The sequence below is a fragment of the Globicephala melas genome, chromosome 1 (assembly GCF_963455315.2).
Source record: "Globicephala melas chromosome 1, mGloMel1.2, whole genome shotgun sequence".
NCBI lineage: Eukaryota > Metazoa > Chordata > Mammalia > Artiodactyla > Delphinidae > Globicephala > Globicephala melas.
In genome coordinates, this window is record NC_083314.1 from 12,193,410 (window position 1) to 12,207,650 (window position 14,241).

The 14,241-nt window shown below is 35.4% G+C and overlaps 1 long non-coding RNA gene across 2 annotated transcripts in view; it reads right to left on the reverse strand.

Annotated features, from left to right (window-relative positions):
• Positions 1 to 1,488: 1,488 nt before the first annotated feature.
• Positions 1,489 to 14,241, reverse strand: part of LOC138842940 (uncharacterized) — a 226,247-nt gene continuing 213,494 nt past the window's right edge. For both annotated transcript variants that reach the window (XR_011377945.1, XR_011377944.1), the window contains 4 exons: positions 13,132 to 13,250; positions 10,916 to 11,026; positions 9,792 to 9,984; positions 1,489 to 5,402 (listed from right to left, as the gene is read on the reverse strand). This is a non-coding gene — a long non-coding RNA (uncharacterized lncRNA). The remainder of the gene's footprint in view (positions 5,403 to 9,791; positions 9,985 to 10,915; positions 11,027 to 13,131; positions 13,251 to 14,241) is intronic.

Here is a 14,241-nt window from a genome sequence, read left to right on the forward strand (position 1 = left end):
GGCACAAGTACTTATATTTGTAAAACTTCTTTCAGAGTTGCCATTGGCATAAGGGCCTCAGAACAAATTTGAACGACATAGTTTGGGAAAGAGATGCCAACAAGTTAAAAGTAATTCACTCTTTGAAAGCTCATTTGTCACAATACTTTTAAGAGAAAGGGGTCCAAAAGAAAATCTCCATTTAATATTACCCATGGAAAATAAAATACCTTTAAGGCTAACTGCTCTCCACAATAAGCACTGGCTAACATTAGAACGCTAACAAATAGCCTTTTGGATGTATTGCTTGTATTGTTAAAATTATCTTCCCATCTAACATTTTCTGCAACCATGGTCTGTCCCTTGTAATAGTTAAAACTATTTTCTGTTTGACCAATTATAATCTATATAAAGCTCTTGGATAATCTATGTATAATTTTTACAAGTGGCCTAGCACATAAGGAACATTCAGTAGATATTGTGTATGTTGTTATTGTTGCATTGGAACGTCCATAGGAATAGATGGTATTCTCAGTGTTTCATAGCACCAGATTCTTCCTAAGAGAAACTGCATCCCAAGAGGGTCTGAGTGCAAACTCTCAGGTTACTGGTTTCTATTTTGCAAATAATTCATGCAAAATAATTCACTTCACAGAATTCATTTCTCCAATAATTTAGATACCAACAATAAATTTATGATAATTCAGGTAACAATTGTAAATATATGAGTTAATATCAATGCAACATCATTATATTTTTTCTTATTATAGAAAGTTATATACCTCATTGGTTTCAATCGAACCTAAACATAAACTATAGGCTTCAATGTTTTCTAAACTGCAATATATGAAATGATGATATCTGTTTAAGAACTATTTATGAGCATTTACTATGGTTGTTTGATTCTGATTGTGTCTGTATATGCGTGTGCAACTTTGGTAACTAACTTGTTGCCCCAGACATCTAGTAAGTGATGAAACCTTGGCTTCTTTCTGCCTCTTTCACCCAATTTTGACTTTCACTATTCATAGTCTTTAGGTGACCTCATCTTGATTCTTGCCTTTAAACTACCTCTTCTGTCCCAAGCTTAATCTGATAATTATCTCGTATTTTGACTAAATTATAAAAATATGATGACATTTAAATATGGTAAAGCAGGTATTATTCCCCGTTTTCACACTTAATCAAAAGGAAAATGAGTTATAAGATCTTATTTATAAAATCACTTCAGAAATTTAAAAAACAAATTAATATAATTACTCTTAAAATATATGTCCTATATCAGAGATCTGCAAACTTCTTTTGTAAAGAATTGGTTGTGGATATTTTAGGCTTTAGAGACTGTATATGGTCTCTCTTGCTGCTGCTCCTGTTTCTGCTTTGCTTATTCTTATTACTTTTTTTTTTCAACCATTTAAAAATATCCTGGGGGCTTCCCTGGTGGCGCAGTGGTTGAGAGTCCGCCTGCCAATGCAGCGGACACTGGTTCGTGCCCCGGTCCGGGAAGATCCCACATGCCGCGGAGCGGCTGGGCCCGTGAGCCATGGCCGCTGAGCCTGCGCGTCCGGAGCCTGTGCTCCGCAACGGGAGAGGCCACAGCGGTGAGAGGCCCGCGTACCGCAAAAGAAAAAAGTAATAATAAATAAAAATAAAAATATCCTGTAATTCAGCCCTTGATCTGTGTAGTTCACGAATCCTTGCCCATATATTATTGCTTCTTTTGCTGATTATTACATTTTGGACGTTAATTTTGAAAAAAAAAGAAACTTTATACTTAATAATCTGTTCTTTATTTAATAATAATAATTCTAAACCTCTATTAACATATATTCTGATAAATTATGAGAGATAACTTCTTTCTTGCGCTATTTCTGGCCTCCAATCCATCCATTTTTCAACATTAGGGAATGTGTCCTGGGGCACATGGGATCTCTCCACACTGACTGTGAAGTTGATTTTCTGTCTTTTATACTCTATTTAATATAAATGACAGCAATACAATATTTTTTAATTTATATAATTCAAGGTATTTTTATAAGCATAATATTACAAGGGCTTTATTTTTGAAAACATGGTAAATTTCTTATCTCTCAAATTCCTTTTCTTTGTCCTTAGGCAATTTAGTCATTAACTCCTCATTTTTAATCATGAATTGTTCATACTTAAACTTTCCCATCAGGCTAAGGTGAAAGGCAACATTAACATGTTCTCTTCCAGGAGTTCACATCTCATATTGTACACTTTGACTTCTAAGAAAATATCCTCTATGGATCACAAATGTAGAGGAGCAGCTATAAATCTAAAATTTTATGAGACGTAAAAGGGAAACAATTTAAAAAGAGGAAGTAAGGTGGACATAAGTTTTACAAAAATCAAGGCATAGTAAGTAAAAAATCAGAAGAGACTGGGACTAGAAACAACCATAATAAGCACAAAATGAAGAAAAAGAACTGTCAGGCATGAACTGTCAGATATGAGCGACATCGTCATTATGCTAGATCTTTTAAATGTATTATTCCATAAAATCATACATACAATATAAAGAAGGAATTTTTATTCCAGTTTTATAGGTAAAGACAAACTCACAGATCTTATTAAGGACAATAGGAATTAAACCCAAACTCTACTTGAGTCCAAAGTTCACAGAGTGTCCATATTTCTATATTATCTCTCAATTATACAAAACCCAGGAAAATTAATTTACATATTTTAGTTAATATGAATTAATTCATTATGAGTTTATTTTGTCAATTGTCTGAAAATAATTCCAAATTAGTTCTACATTATCAGAAGTATAATGAAGAGAATGAAAATTGGAAATGGTGCAGCCAATCCTCTAATTTTACGGTCAGGAACAAGCGAACAGCATGTTCAGTACAACTGATATTACTCGATGCCATCTCAAACACCCATTCACACAGCGTGGTCTTGATAAGTCCTTCTGACAACAATCCTTGTGCTAGGTACATAGTAGGTATCCTGATTGACTCATTTAAATCTTTGGTGCGGACAGAGCAACAGCAACTCTAGTCCCATTTGGTTACTCCCCTCCCTCTTTCTTCCTTCTTCATCTTCAAAGATCCCCTGATATTCACTGAAAGATCATTTTAGGGGAACGTAAACTGTAATAGATCAATTATAACACTGATAGATTATCATAACTCCAGTAGAGCACGCTGATGGGCAATGATGCGATTAAACTTCAGTACCTTCAGATATTCCTCTTTTTTTATTTTATAGTTTGGGAAATACCTCTGTAATATGTATTTGCACAATTGCATTCAGTATTGTAAAATGATTAATGCCTACTTAAATATGTAATTGACCTAGAATAGACATTGGCAAATATTTTATGGCTAAGATATAGAAATGGGATAATACATAGGTACAGACATACCTCGGACATGTTGGGACTTCGGCTCCAGACCACAATGAAGAGAATATCTCAATAAAACAGATCACACAAGTTTTTTGGTTTCCCAGTGCATACAAAAGTTATGTTTACACTATACTGTAGTCTATGAAGTCTGCAAGAGCATTGTCTAAAAAAACAATGTACATACTTTAATTAAAAATACTATATTGCTGAAGAATGCTAACCATCATCTGAGATTTCAGCGAGTCATAATTTTTTGCTGGTGGAGAATCTTGTCTTGATGTTGATGGCTGCTGACTGATCAGGTGGTTGCTAAAGGTTGAGGTGTCTGTGGCAATTTCTTAAAATAAGACAACAGAGACCTTTGCCATAACCTTTCATGGACGAGATATCTCTGTAGCCTGCAATGCCATTTGATAGCATTTATCCACAGTAAAACTTCTTTCAAAATTGAAGTCAATCCTCTCAAACCCTGCCTCTGCTTTGAGCAACTAAGTTTATGGAATAATCTAAATCCTTTGTTGCCATTTCAACAATCTTCACAGCATCTTCATCAGGAGTAGTTTCCATCTCAAGAAATCACTTTCTTTGCTCATCCATAAGAAGCAACTCGTCATCCATTCAAGTGTTATCATGAGATTGCAGCAATTCAGTCACATCTTCAGGGTCCACTTCTAATTCTAATTCTCTTGCTATTTCTACCACATCTGCAGTTACTTCTTCCACTGAAGTGTTGAACCCTCAAAGTCACCCATGAGGGTTGGGATCAACTTTTTCCAAACTGTATTAATGTTGATATTTTGACCTCTTCCTGTGAATCATGAATGTTCTTGATGGCAGCTACAATGGTGAATCCTCTCCAGAAGGTTTTCAATTTACTTTGCTCAGATCCATCATAGGAATCACTGTCTGTGGCAGCTATGGCCTTACAAAATATATTTCTTAAATAATAAGACTTGAAAGTCAAAATTTCTCTTTGATCCATGGGCTGAAGAACGGATGTTGTGTTAGCAGGCATGAAAACAACATTAATCTCATTGTACATCTCCATCAGAGCTCTTGGGTGACCAGATGCATTGTCACTGAGCAGTAATATTTTGAAAGGAATCTTTTCTTCTGAGCAGTAGGTCTCAACAAGGGACTTAAAATATTCAGTAAACCATGTTGTATAAACAGATGTGCTGTCATTCAGGTTTTGCTGTTCCATTTATACTCTGTCTGTACACAGACAGAGTAGCTTTAGCATAATTCTGAAGGGCCCTAGGATTTTCAGAACGGTAAATGGGCATTGGCTTCAACTTAAAGTCACCAGCTGCATTAGCCCCTAACAAGAGAGTCAGCCTGTCCTTTGAAGCTTTGAAGCCAGGCACTGACTTCTCTCTAGCTATGAAAGTTCTTGATGGCATCTTCTTCCAATATAAGGGTATTTTGTCTACATTGAAAATCTGCTGTTTAGTGTAGCCACCTTCATGGATTATCTTAACCTGATGTTCTGGATAACTTGCAGCAGTTTCTACATCAGCATTTGCTGTCTCGCCTTAGTACTTTATGGTATGGAGAGGCCTTGTTTCATTAAACCTCATGAACCAACCTCTGCTAGCCTCAAACTTCTCTTCTGAAACTTCCTCGCCTCTCTCAGTCTTCATAGAATTAAAGAGAGGTAGGGCCTTCTTCTGGATTAGGCTTTGCTTAACGGAAAGTTGTGGCTGGTCTGATCTTCTATCCAGACCACTGAACCTTTCTTCATATCAGCAATAAGCCTGTTTCACTTCCCTATCACTCCTGTGTTCACTGGAGGAGCACTTTTAATTTCCTTCAAGGACTTTTCCTTTGCCTTCACAAATTGGCTAACTGTTTGACACAAGAGGCCTAGCTTTCAGCCCTTCTCTGTTTTAACATGCTTTCCTCACTAAGCTTAATCATTTCTAGCTTTTGATTTAACGTGAGAGTGGTACGACTCTTCATTTCACTTGAACGCTTAGAGGCCATTGTAGGGTTATTGATTGGCCTACTTCCAATGTTTTTGTGTCTCAGGAAAGAGGGAGGCCTGAAAAGAGGGAGAGAGACCGGCAAAGGACTGGTCAGTGGCGCAGTCAGAACACACACATTTATTAAGTTCACTGTCTTATATGGGTGTGGTTCATGGTGCCCCAAAACAATTACAATAGTAACATCAGAGATCACTGATCACAGATGACCATAACAAATATAATAATAATAAAAAATTTAAAATATTGTGAGAATTACCAAACCGTGATGCAGAGACACAAAGTGAGCAAATACTGTTGGATAAATGGTGCCTGTAGACTTATTTGATGCAATGTTGCTGCACACGAAAAATTTGAAATTGAACTGAGAAACTGAAGAATTTCTAAAAAATGCAATGTCTGCGAAACGCAATATGACAAAACACACTAAAATGAGGTCTGTCTGTACTTATATGAACCGGTTTCCACAATTTCTTATTAATGAAATTAAAAAATAATAATAATTATTTTTTGAAACACAGATCCACTGAAAATAAAGAGATTCTTTTTAAGGAATATTTTACTTGGTTCAAAGTTAGTATTCCTTACCTTCAAGATTGATTGTGAGTGCTGTTAATGCTGATCTGTAGTGACAGTTTACACATTTCATCTTTGAAAATGCCTATTGCCCCAGATTGATACGGCCAAGTATTGATATCCATCTATAAGCATATGCTATCAATAAACCACATTCATTGCATGGTGGGCACTGATAGAACTCTATGAGAGTCTTCTCCTGAGAGTCTTGACAAGTGAGTTACAATTTCTTACTATTATCAATTATTCGATTCTCCAGTTGTCTCAGAGTTGCCCAGTGGGAACACCCTTCTCTTGACCCATCACTTTTTGAGCACTTCCTTGTTTCTGGTAAGAAATATATACATACCGTGAATTGCTTGTTCTTTCCATGCCTCATGCCCTGGAATCAAATCAGCCCTGTCTATAAGAAACCCTAATTTCTTTTGTTGGAGAATGTTATTTAGAAGATAAAAGTGGATATTAGCCAAGCTCATTGCTATTGGTGTGCATCTGCTACCAGGCCCTCTCTGCAAACAGAGCTAGAGAATGTGGATACACACACACATTTCATATATATATATATATATATATATATACACATATATATGTATATATATACACATAAGTATGTGTACATATAGGTATATGTATATATTTATATATAGATATATATAGGCATATGTGTATATCTATATATAGATATATATATATAACTATACAAAAAATATACACATTTACAGCTGAGGTATTTTCAACCATTTCTTTATACTGAAGACAAGCATTAAGAATACTTCCAATTCCTATCCAAATCCACAGTGCTCATTCATACTCAACACTTGTATGCATTGCGCAAAGATCACCACAATAAGTTACCATCTGTCACCATACGAAGCTATAATTTTTTTTCTCGTGATAATTTTTAAATTTTACTTGCTTAGCAACTTTCTTAGCAAATTTTCAGTACAATGATATTCATTACTCTTGCATTTATTTATTTTATAAATTGAATTATTAGTATATTTAATTATTAATATTTTTTCAAATCACCATCCACGTATTATTAATCTTCCATCAGCACCGCCAGTTCCTCCTCCCCAGGGACGTCTCGCCTTGCTCCAGCTGCAGGACACCAGGTTCTGCTGCCCCCTCATTTAGCTGCCTCCCCAGCCCTCGGGTTCTGACCCAGCTCGCTAGGCAGTCTCTGCTCCCCGACCCCCTTTCCTACAGGCAGGGCGTGAGAAGCAGGGTCAGGCTGCCCTCGTGTGGTCGACCTCCGCCACACACCCTTGCCTTCTGACATCCTCTAGTGGGTGTGTGTCTCACCTCACATCTTCTCTGAAATGTCACTCCAATACCCTCCCCTCCAGGAATGTTCTCTTCAACCCACCTAAACTCTGACATCGGTGCTGGGCTGCTTCACGCCATCCCCCAGATCCTAACGAACAAGGGCACCCATCGTGGAGATGCCCTTCTTCATCCTGCTTGGATCTAAACTCCCTAACAGGACATCCCCACCACAGCCCGGACAGCCGCCCTTCTAAGGACAGCCGCCCTTCTACACACACTCATCACCGCTTCGGCTCTGGGACCCCAGGCCAGGCTAGGTCTCACTCACTCTGCTCAGGCCGCCAGCTCCCCTCCCCTCCCCACTCCTTCCCTCCTCCCCAAGATGCCTACATGCTTTCCCCTATTTAAAAGATTGAATGTTTCAGGCACAGGAGAGAAGGGAAAGAGAAAAAGTTTAGCACAGTTTCAAAAGTATGAGTTCCCTAAAAGTTTTTTCAATCTATTGAATTTTCCCCTTTGCCTTTACATGTTTTCTTGGGAGAAGGAGGTGGAACGATTCTTATCTATTTTCAGGATTTCAACGATCTCTTAATTTACTAAATTTTCTCCTAACTAGCTTGTTCTGTAAGGCTTCATCCCTTAACCCTCAGATGTTAAATCTGAATGTCAGTTTCATATATATTCTGTGGATATCCCAGGCAAATCTCAACACTTTAAAACCTGTGATTCTGTGAGTCACCACTGACATGTGTGACATCATCTATTCCCACCCCTAGAGCATAAAGTGCTTCTTGTTTTACATGCATTCTAACCACATTTTTTCTCTTTTCCTACATGGAGTCTTCAATGGCTGGAAAATTGCCCAAAATGGCAAAATTGTTATTTATATCCAGATCTTAATGAGTTCTTAAAAAATACATATGTTGGTAATTGCTTTGAACATAGTAGATTCTCTCCTTATCTCCTGATGCTTCCTCCATCACATTTTAGCATTAGAGGTATTTAATTGCTTATAGCAACATGGACCCACGCAATTGACCCTTCACTCATGGTGTCTATGTTTTCTTTATCTTCCTCTCTCCCATTTATTTCTGCTAATTTTAAAGTCTAAAGTCAGCGATCACTTTCTTCAGAAGTTACCCTTGTAATTTGAGAATAATGCCGTTTCTATCTTTATATTTACTGCATTGTTTTAAAATGATTGTTCAGGTTTCTTTTCCCTAAGACTGTATTGTGAATTCCTTGAAACCGGGACCTTACCTAGACTGACCAGAGTAAAATCTTGGTTTGCAGTAGGTTCTGGATGAATACTTCGTAAGTAAACTGTTTTCTACTGTCCTTGACAAGCAGTATTTCTGTATTTTGTCATACTTGCCAGTTGGCCTGACTGACAGTTCAATACTTAACGATGAATTTAATCTTGGCTCAGGTTGGTCTGTTTTGCTACAGTGTATTTTCAAACTATCTCTTAGTGCTCCAAGTTCTGACTTGCAATTTTGTAAGCTCTGTACATGACCTCCTCACTTCCTCTATAAGTGACAGACGTACCTCGTATATAAACAAATGAATGAATGGTCTTATGTTATATCCCGTGAATCTGAAATAAATGGGTGTATTTTTAAGAGAGAGAGAAGGTATGTATTCTAGCATCTTGGTGGAATTTTAAACACTTAATTTCATTTTTGAAATAAGCATCTTACAAACAAGAACTACCTTTGCCACTTACTTTACATATAATACCATTTAATTTTCGTAACAAGTTTCTGAAGCTTTTACTATTATTACTGTTGTTTTTTAAATGAGAAAAACAAGCCTGGAGAGGTGAAGTGATTCGATCAGAATCGCACAATTATGATTCAAACTCAGAACTATCTGGATTTAAAGCTCGTGTTCTTAATTTACACTACTCCAGAAAACTCAGATGTATGAGGACAAAAAGCATGTGACTGGATTTGTGGATTTTTACTATTATTATTATTTCACATGACAGTTAATTTATTTATTAAGTAAACTAGTGTTGCCAGATTAGCAAATAAAAATAAAGAATGTCAAATTATATTACATGAAATATATTTCTACTAAAAATCGATTTGTTTTGTATATAAAATTCAAAATTAACTGTCATGCTGTATTTTATCTAGCAACCCTAAGATGGATACCAATAAATAAGCATGCTGAGAATTTGAGGAATATCCATTGTTGAATGGTGTCTGTGTATGAGACCTGGGCATTAGTTGGGCAGACACTTTTACATTGGTAAAAATGACTGAATCGTCTCAAATAGGGGTGTATGAAAGAAAGAAGGATAAGAAGAAGAAAAAAGAAATGATGGCAATTATACATGGAAGGAAGGAAGGAAAGAAGGAGGGAAGGGAGGGAGATAGAGAGGGAAGAAGAATGAAAATCAAAGAGAATAAAAAGAGACAAAAGAGAGATAAATGAAAGAGTATCATTGAAAATAAACATTAAAAATGCAGCTAGTGTTGACACTTAGAAATAATACTGTTTCTGAGTCCTCTGATCCCTCAAATGTTTAATAAATCATAAACTTGAAAAGATTTGGCCCATCTACAAACTGAAAATGAATCAAAACTCACACTTACGTTCTTTCCATCTCTCTCACCATTGTTGCTTATTTCAGTTAATGTCTTTCCTTGTTACACCATGTTACTTCTGCATCATTATTTGGATCACATCAATTCCCATCTTTGGCAGGAACTGAGGGTATGTTTATATGTCTTTTGTGTCCTTGGATCTCATCTTGAGGTCTTAAATGATTACTTGCACGGTGCTTTTCTGCTTAAAGCACAAGACATGTTGAGCAATTTTCTATATAATCATATCAAGATCATCTCCTTTACATCTTGTGGAAATTGCTAATAGTACTTTTCTTGCCATGTTAAAATCACAAATAACTTACTCTAAAATGCACTAACTGCTTCATACCCTGCTAACACAGGCCACAGAACAAATTTTTTAAGTTAATAACTTAGATCATTGAAAATATTTTTAAAGTTAATATTTACTTTATTAGAATTCATTGGTACCTTTCCCAATTTTTTTGTTTGAAAAAGAGCCTTATAAAGAAAGTTTAACATTTCTTATTATAATCAAAATATAGGTTATCTTCTTTTTTCTTTCTGAAAAAATAGATTTGTAATGGAATAATAGGTTAGTTATTTTTGCTTTATACTTAGATATATAATTATGACAGAGAGGCTACTAGAAAAATTTAGAAATTCAAGAAATTGAATTAAAAAGTCCTGTTATGCCTTCTTACGTGAATGTATTAAGATGATAATTCCAGAATTTCCACCAGCTGTGTGATGCCAGTTCACTCACTTAATACCTCTGGGGCTCTGTTTTTAGATCTAAGAATTAAGATTTTTAGGTAATTTTTTTCTACATTGTCTTCCCATGTCAATTAATTTTGGGATTTTTAAAGATACAATTTTTACATGTTTACACATTTTTTGTTTAATATAGTCGATGTAGATAATTTGGGGGTCTTACCTATATTAATTTTAGCTGTGAATTTACCCAGTGTATCTTAAGAGTAAAGCAAGCCACATTTAACAGAGAGCAGAGAGATCTTGGAGAAACTCTTTAAATTCCCCGGCTTTCAGTTCCTTCTCTTTAAGTAACTTTGGTTGTGGTGGAGTTAGACATTCAGGATGCCTTCTTGGGCCATAAATGAAATAGACAAAATATGTAGTTGCCAACTCACCGCTGTATTTGGTGATACATGGACTCAGTCATTAAATAGAAGCACAGCATGAAAGAAATGATGCACCCTGAGGAATGATCCATCACTGAGGTGACGCAGGCCACCTTAAATCTGAGGAAACGGCATTTTCAACAGTGAAATCGAATAAGCCTGAGGTTCATAAAATAACTGGAGGAAAGCCACGTAAACAAGGAGACGAGCAATTTAGACGTGGAAAACCTACGGATGCCGAAGCGTTCGTACACTGGCCAAGCAAAGAAAATCATTAGGTAGTATCATAAAACTTCCCCAACCCATAAAATGCTACTATTTTATTCCTACAAACAGCAATTTCACCCTTTTTTTTCTTGTGTATTTTACAGCATGGGATTCCTATATGGTGCCATCTACATTTAAATCTCGTTTCTTTAAAGATTTTTTTCTCATCTTTTATCTTTTGAAAATACTACAGCTCACAATGGAATAATCAGTGTTTCTGAAGCAAAAAATTCTCCGTTATATAAAGTGAAGCGTTTCAGAGCAAAAGAAAATGCCTGTTCAATATAAGATATCATTGTGATGTTTGGAATATAATAATGAACTCAATGTTTTAATGTCTACTGATTTATTCAATAATTGCCATATTTGTCTGGTGTTTTTTCAGGTATATTTTCCTCATTTGCTTTTGAGAGGGTTTGCCAAAGGTCCTCTCCCCTGATGTTTATACATCAGGTGGAAAATTACATACAAGATAGAAACAAGCAGGCTCTTTTTTCTTAAACAAATATTGAAAATATGTAGTATTTGATCAATTAATTTGTGAATCAAAAATAATAGTCCATGCTTTTGGATTACAATTCTGTACATTTTGAACAAGTATATCAAGTAAATGATAGATTAACAATAAAATAAAAGGAAGAGTTGAACTAAGTTTCTAATTACCAGCATATTCATTACCATTGTTAAATAACACATCACCACAACATTTAGCAGCTTAAAAACTGGACATTTTTGTCTCACAGATTTTGGTGGGTCAGGAATCCAGGAGCAATTTATCTGGGTGGTTCAGGCCCAGGGGCTCTCAGCAGGTTGCTGTTAAGCTTTCAGCTGGGGCTGGCTTTATATGAACCTTCACTGGGACTCAATAATCCACTTCCAAGCTCATGTGTGTGGCTATTGGCAGGCCTTAGTTCTTCATCTCTTAGGTGATTCCATAGACTGAGTAAACTGAGTAAACCTACAATGTGGCTCTTGGCTTCTCCCAGTGTCCTCCTGGGATGCCAATGTTAGTTTATTATATTTTTTGGATTAAGGTAGAAGTCTTAGAAACGATGGTGGCAGAAAAAACATCTGAGTGACTTGTGTACCTTATTTTCAGTGTCTTGGTAGCTATTGTACACATAACTTCATTGAAACTTTAACTCTTTGAGTCAAGATCTCCTATCATGTCAGTTTAAAAAAAAACAAACAAGAAAAACTTTACAAATACTCAACATCTACCTTGACACACTTGCTCAAAAGATTATTTCTTTCAGAAATATCCTCTTAGGTGAATATGTTTATTGCTATTAATTTCTTGCATAATTTCTTTGATATTTATTTATTTCATCCTATTCAATTTTTCATCTCTACTAGGTTCAAAAGAAGTAGGATTCATATTTTAAAATCTCACTAATTAAAAAATAATTTTCTCCAGATATTTACTCTGAAGATTTTTTTATTGTCAACATATAAACAATAGTCTCTTCAACAAATGGTGCTGGAATCACTGGATATCTGCATATAGAACAATTAACCCAGACACAGGCCTTACATTTTTTATAAAAATTAACTCAAAATTTCTCTTTTGTCATTTTACATCTATCAAAACCCATAGAATATACAAAACCAAGAGTAAACCCTGATGAAAACTATGGACTTTGGGTAATAATGAAGTGTCCATGTAGGTTCATCAATAACAACACATACACCACTTGGTGCTGCAGGATGTTGACAGTGGAGAGGCTGCATATGTGGGAGCTGGGGACACATGGGAACTCTCTGTGCTTTCTGCTCAATTTTGCTAAGACCCTAAAACAGCTCTAAAAATTAAGTTCTGTTTTAGAAAAGAAGCCCTCAATACTCAGTAGTGTACAACAATAAGCATTTATTTTCATGTATTTGAGGATTTTGTGCGGGGGGGCCCTGCTGATCACAGACATGCTTGCTTGAGCTGAGGCTGGGATGAGGGAGCTTACCTGAGGCCGTGCTGCTTCTCTCACCTTCCTCCTAAGACCACCTGGCTAGTCTGGGCATACGCTTCTCTTGGAGGTGACCAAACAATGAGAAGGGAAACAGAAACAATGCCATTTTGGCCCTGGGCACAGGACAGATAAGCTGTTATTTCCATCTTATTCTGTAGGCCAAATCAAATCAAATCACATTACTCAAATATCAGAATGGGGAGACACTGAAAAAGCATAGCAAAGTGTTGAAGAAATGGGGCCATGAATGCCATCTACCACTCAGCATGAGAGACAGATTAAAGAAATTCACTGCAAAAAATAAAACGGATTTGATCTAAATCTTCCTAGAATGGGTTATCTTAGTTCTGTTAAGTGAAAAATAGTTATCTTTAATAAAATTGCATATGAATAGCAAAAGATTACAATTTTAAATAACAAAGCCATAATATAAAATATTAGAAGCAAACCTCACTGACTTGAGGATATTAAATTATAATTTAAATATAAATCCTTAGAGACATCCCATGGTTATGTTTTTCTACATTTTTAAGAGAAAAATCTGTTAATATGTAGCCAAGAAAGGTAGAAATCTCTCAGTTCTGTCCAAAGAATGAATTATATTTTCTAATGACATTATGTTATGAGACCGTGAAATGTAATGCTCAAGAATTCTTTGTAAAGAAATATTTCTGTTAAAGGTCAGAGGATATATTAAAAGAGCTATAAGCAAAATATATAATATTTACATGAATGTTAATAAAAAAGAAGCAAATCTTCACTTATGTAGATTTGCATATTAGACAAGGAAAATTTTCAAATGGTTACTTTTTATGAATACGTGCAAAAATGAAAATATTTTTATTAGTCACCAAGTAGTTTAATAAAAATATTTTCAGTGTAATCATGAATTGGTGTGTTATTATAGCAAATGCATGAAGAAAAAAATTGTCTCTTAAATTTATAAAATAATTGATCAATTTCTTTAACAGGTGTTATCATAATTGTCAACGTTTAATAAAAATTGTAAATTTTGCCAAGAAATATAGTTAACATAATTTTTCTACAATAATCATGTAGTCATCTATTAATTTATTTATATTTATTTTATTACTGTTTTACTTT